Below are 8,201 nucleotides of genomic sequence, written 5' to 3'. Positions count from 1 at the left end.
TTTAATATTCACTTTTTTTTTCAAAAAATAAAAGATTTAAATTTTTTAAAAAATTTTCTTTAAAAAAGACTAACAAAATCAATAATTAAATTAAAATCCATAATTTAAATTTAAATTTAAATTTAAATTTAAATATATAAAATAAACATACCCTAAAGAGTTAAAAGAGTGACAAACGTGATCCTATCATTTTTCAAATTACAAATTCAACTCTTGATATTATCGTTTGAAATTCAATTTTTTCACAAAAAAAGATTTAAAATTTAAAAAAAAAACATTATAACAGAATCAAGATAATTTAAATTTAAAACAAACATAGATAAGAGTTACGAACGTTACATTAACACTTTTGAAATTACAAATTCGATTCTTCTATAAAGATATGTAAACAAAATACAGATTTAATTAGTATAAAAATTAGTGAGTAGCCAAAAAAGAAAAGTTCCATTGACAAATCATTATAATGGTCAACAATAAAATGGAAGAACTTAAAAGAAAACTAATAAATCTTTCATTTAAAAAACTAATTTTCACAATAATAAATAAATGAAAATTTTTAAATATTCATCAACTCTATAAAAATCCAAAAAGACATTTAATAGTCGAAAAGAAAGTTAGATTGCTTGAAACAAAACAAAAATTTACCAAATGATCTCATTAAAACATAAATTACTTACCAGTTCAGTTAAATAACAATTTAGTTATAAAGGTAAGAACTCACATAATTAAATATCTCAAATGTACTGCTTTTCGTTTTAAAACTTCAAATTTACAACACCCATAAAACCACCACCATCAAATGGATTCTGTATAATTGATGGAATAAAAAAGAAAACAATTCAACAATACTTTAAAACATTAAAAATATAGATTAAAAGGACGCCTCATTTGAAATTTTTCAAAATCTTAAAAATATTATGGGAAATCAAAATTATCAAATATATAAAAATTAGCAAAAAGGATACTAATTAACGTAAACACCTTGCTATTTAAATTTTGCAGTGTGCAATTGAAAAAACAGAACCCTTGAATAAATCAATCAAACCTCGAACATCGATTTTTTTTTAGAACAAATCAAACATCGATTTCTTAATTCCCTTAACAAAATTTAACTTCAAATTGAAACATCTAATAGACCTTTAATAACAACCAAATAATGTTTGATACCACTTTAAAAATATCATACTGCAGAAAAAGTACCTAAATATATTACGACTACAAGATGCATTAATTCTAACAATTCTGGAACGAACTTTGAATAAATGAACTAAACAGTGATTCTTTGTTGAATAGAACGATAATAATAAAAATAAATACTAAATAATGACATAAATAAGGATAACTAAAAATAATGAATAATAATACTTGAAAGCAAAGAACAATTGGGAACATTGCCCATTCTACTCTTTCATCACCTCTTTGGATCATTTGGTTTTGATACGAACGAACCACCATGAAACTTGACCAAATGCCGACAACGAAGAGTCTTAACAAAAAATACCGACGTTGGGGCAATGCTGTGACCATTGTGACGAGCATTCTTCGCAGCAAAGAAGACAAAACTGTACATTTGTAAACACGACCAGCTACAAACAAGTTCCAACCGACATATACAACCACATGGTTTTCTCTATATTACAGAAAACAAATCTCAAAACATAGGTGGGTCCAGAACATACCAAGGTACATAAGAGCATGAGACAATCGCAAAGTCACTGCTCAACTTTAAGCTCAAGAGAGAAATCTATAAATAAACAACTCTTAATCAATATCATACAAAAACTAGACAAATGCTAGAGAGCGATGCCTTTAAATAAATAATGTTTGTTGGATCACCAGATACATACCAACAGAAACGTTATGGAAGGAATAAATAGATTCAAATAATTCTCAAAATTAAAAAGTGCAAATATATAGTGCTGAAACGGCACAATCAATAGTTAATCGAAGACGATGTGTTTGCGAGTGTAATTTGATATAGGTTATTGTAGTAAGACGATGCTTAAACTGAATTCTGTATAACAAAATCATTACACCATCGTATTTTATACTTGACTTGCATTGCTAATTCTCGTACCCGTTTAATTAAAAACGAGAATACAGATCGAATTATAAGCGACAATAATAATCTCCAAAAGCCGTTTAACAATTGGATATTGCATTACATAACTCGAGACTAGTGATCAAATGATAAAATTCTATTCTTAGAATTGTAAGATTAAGCTAATAACTATATATGATTATCTAACGAATTTAAAACATACATGAATAGAATTGTGATTACTGTAGTCATATGATTATATGAAGCTTAGAATTATATGATAATGATTATACGAAGCGTAGAATATATGATAATTATTATATGAAGCTTTAAGATTATATGATAATTATTATATGAATCTTAGAATTATGACTTGTGAAGAAATTATATATGGCAATTTAATTATATGACTTGTGAATAAATTATATATGAATTGTCTACTCGTTCTAGATGCATATCAAAAGGCACAAATTTGGTAGAGTTTACCTTAGAGGGACGATGTTAGGAGATTCTCTGGATGTACGGCTCATTCGTCTTGATGCACTGCGTTGTGTAAAGTCAAGCGAGGATATAGAGAACAGAACGAGAAAAAAGAAAAAAAGCAGGACACACAAGCACACGCACACACCGAAGGAAAGATCCCGGGCAATCCCCGTGCGATCTCCCTCCAAAACCAAAAAATTTCTTTTTTTTATTAAGATTTTGTGACCTGCCAAGCAAGCGCACCTGTCATGGCAAAGGTCGGATGACAAAGATCGATCGGAACCCAGGCCTCCCTCGGGCCTTCCGTCTCCGATATCTTATACATCCCTCTAAACAACCTTTAACCCCAAAAATCCCTCCCCATATCCCAATAACCTCAACATAATATTGCATCACCATCAAAATATGATACAATGTTTACAAAGAACCACGATCGGCCAAGATTTGTTGATATTCATCAAGATCTGCTTCGATTCCGCCAGATCTGCGGTATAGAACGGCATGAATCGTCTCTCTCGAAGCTTCTTCTCAGATCTATCACGAGCATCAATATCGTCCTATAAAAAAAACCGAAAAATCAGTTAGATCAACTCAAACACATGAAAAAAAATCAAGAAACCACAGATCCGTTTGACAAAATATAAGATCAATCAAGAACTCATGAATCTTTAATCCAAATAGATCGAAACCAAACCCTGATCAGATGCTCATAAGATGAGGAGAGATGCTCGAACTGTAGCCATGGAATACCGGAGATCGAACAGCTTCCAAACGCTTAATTCGCTCGAAACCACCATCGAATTGTAGATCGGGAAAAGATCTACCCAAATTCAACGACGAAAACCAGGAAAAAACATCCATGGCGAACAGATCTTAGAAAGACGGGAAAGCCAGAGAGGAGGAAGGAAGAGAGAAAAAGCAGAGGCGTTGAATGAACGATAGGTTGCGCCTTATCTCTTCTTTTATAGCTGGCTTTGTGAAACGAACGGTTAAGATTTGATGGTCCTGGGGGATTTGACGGCTAGGATTATGTTGATTGTTAGTCCTTGAGGCGGTGGAAGAAACGGGGTCCACGTTGGATATGCCGACTTTGTCAAGGTACGACAGCTGTGATGCTTGGGTAGTTGGGATAAGCACAAACGTGTTTGGTGACACATTTAATTAATTTCTGGCATGGATTTAGGTTGCCCCTGTGCCAGATTTATAAATTTGACTCCCAACTTTTTCTTTTTATTATTGTTATCATTTTCCTTTTCGAAAAATTTGGTTCTAGAGTATTCTATTAATTGTTTTCTGCTTTTCTTACGCTTGGAACCAAACAGATGGAAGCTTTTTAGGTGACCGAAAGCACACGTTATTTCTTATTTGTTATTATAATTCTTTTTTTTTAAGGGAAAGTGAGATGCAATTAATAAGAAAAAGTGATTAATACAATTACGAACTCTCTCTCAACTAACGAAAACGATGGGTGGTTTAGAATTGGTTTAAAATATTTTTATTTTTTTGTACGAAAATAAAAATGAAAGTGTTTTTATTTTTATTTTTGAGTTATTTTTAAAAATGCGTTTGATAATTTTATTTAAAGATTGATTTCAGTTTTAAAAAAAATTGAAAATGCGTTTGGTTTCATTTTTGAAAACATGTAATAGGTATTTAATATATTAAATAAATAATAATTGAATCCTAAATAAAAATACTAATAATTAATAAAATAATTAAGGTTGATTTTCAGTCCCCATTAGGGCTGATAATCAGCCCCCATTGGACGGCTCATTCGTCTTGATGCACTGCGTTGTGTAAAGTCAAGCGAGGATATAGAGAACAGAACGAGAAAAAAGAAAAAAAGCAGGACACACAAGCACACGCACACACCGAAGGAAAGATCCCGGGCAATCCCCGTGCGATCTCCCTCCAAAACCAAAAAATTTCTTTTTTTTATTAAGATTTTGTGACCTGCCAAGCAAGCGCACCTGTCATGGCAAAGGTCGGATGACAAAGATCGATCGGAACCCAGGCCTCCCTCGGGCCTTCCGTCTCCGATATCTTATACATCCCTCTAAACAACCTTTAACCCCAAAAATCCCTCCCCATATCCCAATAACCTCAACATAATATTGCATCACCATCAAAATATGATACAATGTTTACAAAGAACCACGATCGGCCAAGATTTGTTGATATTCATCAAGATCTGCTTCGATTCCGCCAGATCTGCGGTATAGAACGGCATGAATCGTCTCTCTCGAAGCTTCTTCTCAGATCTATCACGAGCATCAATATCGTCCTATAAAAAAAACCGAAAAATCAGTTAGATCAACTCAAACACATGAAAAAAAATCAAGAAACCACAGATCCGTTTGACAAAATATAAGATCAATCAAGAACTCATGAATCTTTAATCCAAATAGATCGAAACCAAACCCTGATCAGATGCTCATAAGATGAGGAGAGATGCTCGAACTGTAGCCATGGAATACCGGAGATCGAACAGCTTCCAAACGCTTAATTCGCTCGAAACCACCATCGAATTGTAGATCGGGAAAAGATCTACCCAAATTCAACGACGAAAACCAGGAAAAAACATCCATGGCGAACAGATCTTAGAAAGACGGGAAAGCCAGAGAGGAGGAAGGAAGAGAGAAAAAGCAGAGGCGTTGAATGAACGATAGGTTGCGCCTTATCTCTTCTTTTATAGCTGGCTTTGTGAAACGAACGGTTAAGATTTGATGGTCCTGGGGGATTTGACGGCTAGGATTATGTTGATTGTTAGTCCTTGAGGCGGTGGAAGAAACGGGGTCCACGTTGGATATGCCGACTTTGTCAAGGTACGACAGCTGTGATGCTTGGGTAGTTGGGATAAGCACAAACGTGTTTGGTGACACATTTAATTAATTTCTGGCATGGATTTAGGTTGCCCCTGTGCCAGATTTATAAATTTGACTCCCAACTTTTTCTTTTTATTATTGTTATCATTTTCCTTTTCGAAAAATTTGGTTCTAGAGTATTCTATTAATTGTTTTCTGCTTTTCTTACGCTTGGAACCAAACAGATGGAAGCTTTTTAGGTGACCGAAAGCACACGTTATTTCTTATTTGTTATTATAATTCTTTTTTTTTAAGGGAAAGTGAGATGCAATTAATAAGAAAAAGTGATTAATACAATTACGAACTCTCTCTCAACTAACGAAAACGATGGGTGGTTTAGAATTGGTTTAAAATATTTTTATTTTTTTGTACGAAAATAAAAATGAAAGTGTTTTTATTTTTATTTTTGAGTTATTTTTAAAAATGCGTTTGATAATTTTATTTAAAGATTGATTTCAGTTTTAAAAAAAATTGAAAATGCGTTTGGTTTCATTTTTGAAAACATGTAATAGGTATTTAATATATTAAATAAATAATAATTGAATCCTAAATAAAAATACTAATAATTAATAAAATAATTAAGGTTGATTTTCAGTCCCCATTAGGGCTGATAATCAGCCCCCATTGGGGGTGATGGGGGCTGATTCTCAGCCCCCATTAGGGGCCTCCCAGGCCAGCCCCAAAGGGAGGCCCCCAGGGGTTGATTCAGCCCCAACGGGGGCTGATAATCAGCCCCCATTGGGGCTGATGGGGGCTGATTTTCAGCCCCCATTAGGGGCCTCCCAGGGCAGCCCCAAAGGGAGGCCCCCAGGGGCTTATTCAGCCCCAACGGGGGGGCCTCCCAGGGGCTGATACAGCCCCAATGGGAGGCCCCCAGGGGTTGTATCAGCCCCAACGGGGGCCTCCAGGGGAAAAAGAAAAAAAAAACAGAAAAAAAACCAGATCTGATCAAGCATAGGATAGAAAAATAAACACCAAATCAAACGGAAAACAGCAACCGATTTGGTTGAATATAGAAAATCAAACGGCGAGACAACGGAAAATAAAAATAAAAAAATAAAAAAACAAATTGCTCAACCAAATCGATCAGAAAATCAAACACGTTCAAACATTTTTGGCTAGGGGCATACCTCGGTGAGAAAACGGAGAACGGCGCAGATTGGACAACAAGAGACCGGAGGAGCTCAGGCGAACAGAGGTTCTCCGGTGAGAAGCAAACGGCGTGACTCTTGGGCGAGAAGAACGCCGGGGCTCGGCCGGGAAGAAGAGCTCGGCTGAAGAAGGGAAGGGAAGAAGGAAGAAGAGCTCGGCTGAAGGGGAAGAAAAAATCGAAGAAGGAGAAACGGGGGAGGACGATCGAGGAAGAAAGAAGGAAACCAAAAATGAAAACAAGAAAATGAAAACGGATTTTTTCCATTTTCAAAATTCCGGAAAACGACAAAAACATTTTTATTTTTGTTTTCTGACACAAACTTCGCCAAACACGTTTTTTGGCTCCGTTTTCAATTTTTTGCTTCGAAAAATGTGAGAAATGAAAACGGAAATGCTAACAAACAGGCCCGATAGTTTAGTTAAAACAAGCAATAAAATTGATAATAAATTAAAAAAAATAAAAAATAAGATTACTGTAAGTATTTTCTAAAAATAAAACAAAAACTCACATTCTTTTAAAAACAAAAAAACAAAAGTGTGCTTTAAAAAGTGATTCAAAACGAAAAATAAGCTACAAAATAGTTTTAATATTTTCCATCTATATAATAAAATGACTAATTTTAACATTCTTCATCTTCAGTTTAGAAATGAAATTTGATACAACTTTTTATATTTAATATAAAGCATGTAATTAACACTAACACATTGTTTAAATTGCAAAGTAAATTTAATACAGCTCTCAACAAATGAACTTTAATAATGAACTGTTACAAGAGAGAAGAAAATTTTAGGTATTTTATATAAATTGAACTCAATATCTTGACTTTGCCCACAGATACCTTTCCTTTTATACTAATTGGTTATTTTAATTTTTCTTAATATAAGAGTTTAAGATCACGTGCTATGCACGTCAAGAGTAATTTGTGTATTAAGTTCTAATTATTGTATTATTATTAAAAGCATATAACATTTGAATATAAAGTCCCAAAAAGAAACTTAAATTTGAAAAAAATAAAATAAAATTTTACGGTAAGTAGTAAAAAAAAAAAGATAAAAAAGGAGTAAAATAAATCTATAAATAAGTTTCAAAACAAAAGAAACTAAAATGAATAAATAAAGTTTTAGAGGAAATATATAAAGAAGGGTAGAAAAAGGATCAAAATGAGAAAATAAATAAGTTTTAGGGCAAAATAAATTATAATGAAATAAATATAAAATTTCAGGACAAAAAAGATAAAAATGACTAAAATAAAGGAATAAATAAGTTCTAAGGCATTATTGGAAAGCAACTAAAAGAAAAAATAAAATAAAGCTTCAAGATAGAAATAAAAAAGAACGGGTAAAAAGGACTAAAATGAAAAATAAATAAACTTCAGTAAAGACCAAGGGGCTGTTCGGATGCTGCTTTTTTGAGTTAAAAACTCAAAAAAGTAACTCGAGTTATAACTTTGATCAAATTCATGTTCTTTTAAGTTTGAACTCGAGTTTGGGACTAAAACTCGAGTTCGAGTGTTTCCCCTTCAACTCGAACTCAAATTAATGAACATTATTTTTCTATTCTTAAAAATGCTATAACTTTTTAGTTTTAATTCTGATTGAGATGATTTTTTTATGCGTTGACAACGAAAAGACGAATAAAACCCCACCCATATACCCTATTA

At 33.0% G+C, this 8,201-nt stretch overlaps 2 long non-coding RNA genes across 2 annotated transcripts; both read right to left on the bottom strand.

The window, feature by feature from the left end:
• Positions 1-1,227: 1,227 nt before the first annotated feature.
• LOC21411270 lies at positions 1,228-3,440 on the bottom strand. The gene is made up of 2 exons (XR_002903785.1): positions 3,219-3,440; positions 1,228-3,081 (listed from the first exon to the last, which is right to left on the bottom strand). It is a non-coding gene; the product is annotated as an uncharacterized LOC21411270 (long non-coding RNA).
• An 874-nt stretch (positions 3,441-4,314) lies between these two features.
• LOC112095353 lies at positions 4,315-5,167 on the bottom strand. Its single transcript, XR_002903786.1, has 2 exons — positions 4,946-5,167; positions 4,315-4,808 (listed from the first exon to the last, which is right to left on the bottom strand). It is a non-coding gene; the product is annotated as an uncharacterized LOC112095353 (long non-coding RNA).
• Positions 5,168-8,201: the final 3,034 nt, after the last annotated feature.

Source organism: Morus notabilis, unplaced genomic scaffold (genome assembly GCF_000414095.1).
Source record: "Morus notabilis unplaced genomic scaffold, ASM41409v2 Scaffold184, whole genome shotgun sequence".
NCBI lineage: Eukaryota > Viridiplantae > Streptophyta > Magnoliopsida > Rosales > Moraceae > Morus > Morus notabilis.
The sequence above is the reverse complement of the archived record's forward strand: the minus strand, read 5'-3'. Positions and strand labels throughout refer to the sequence as shown.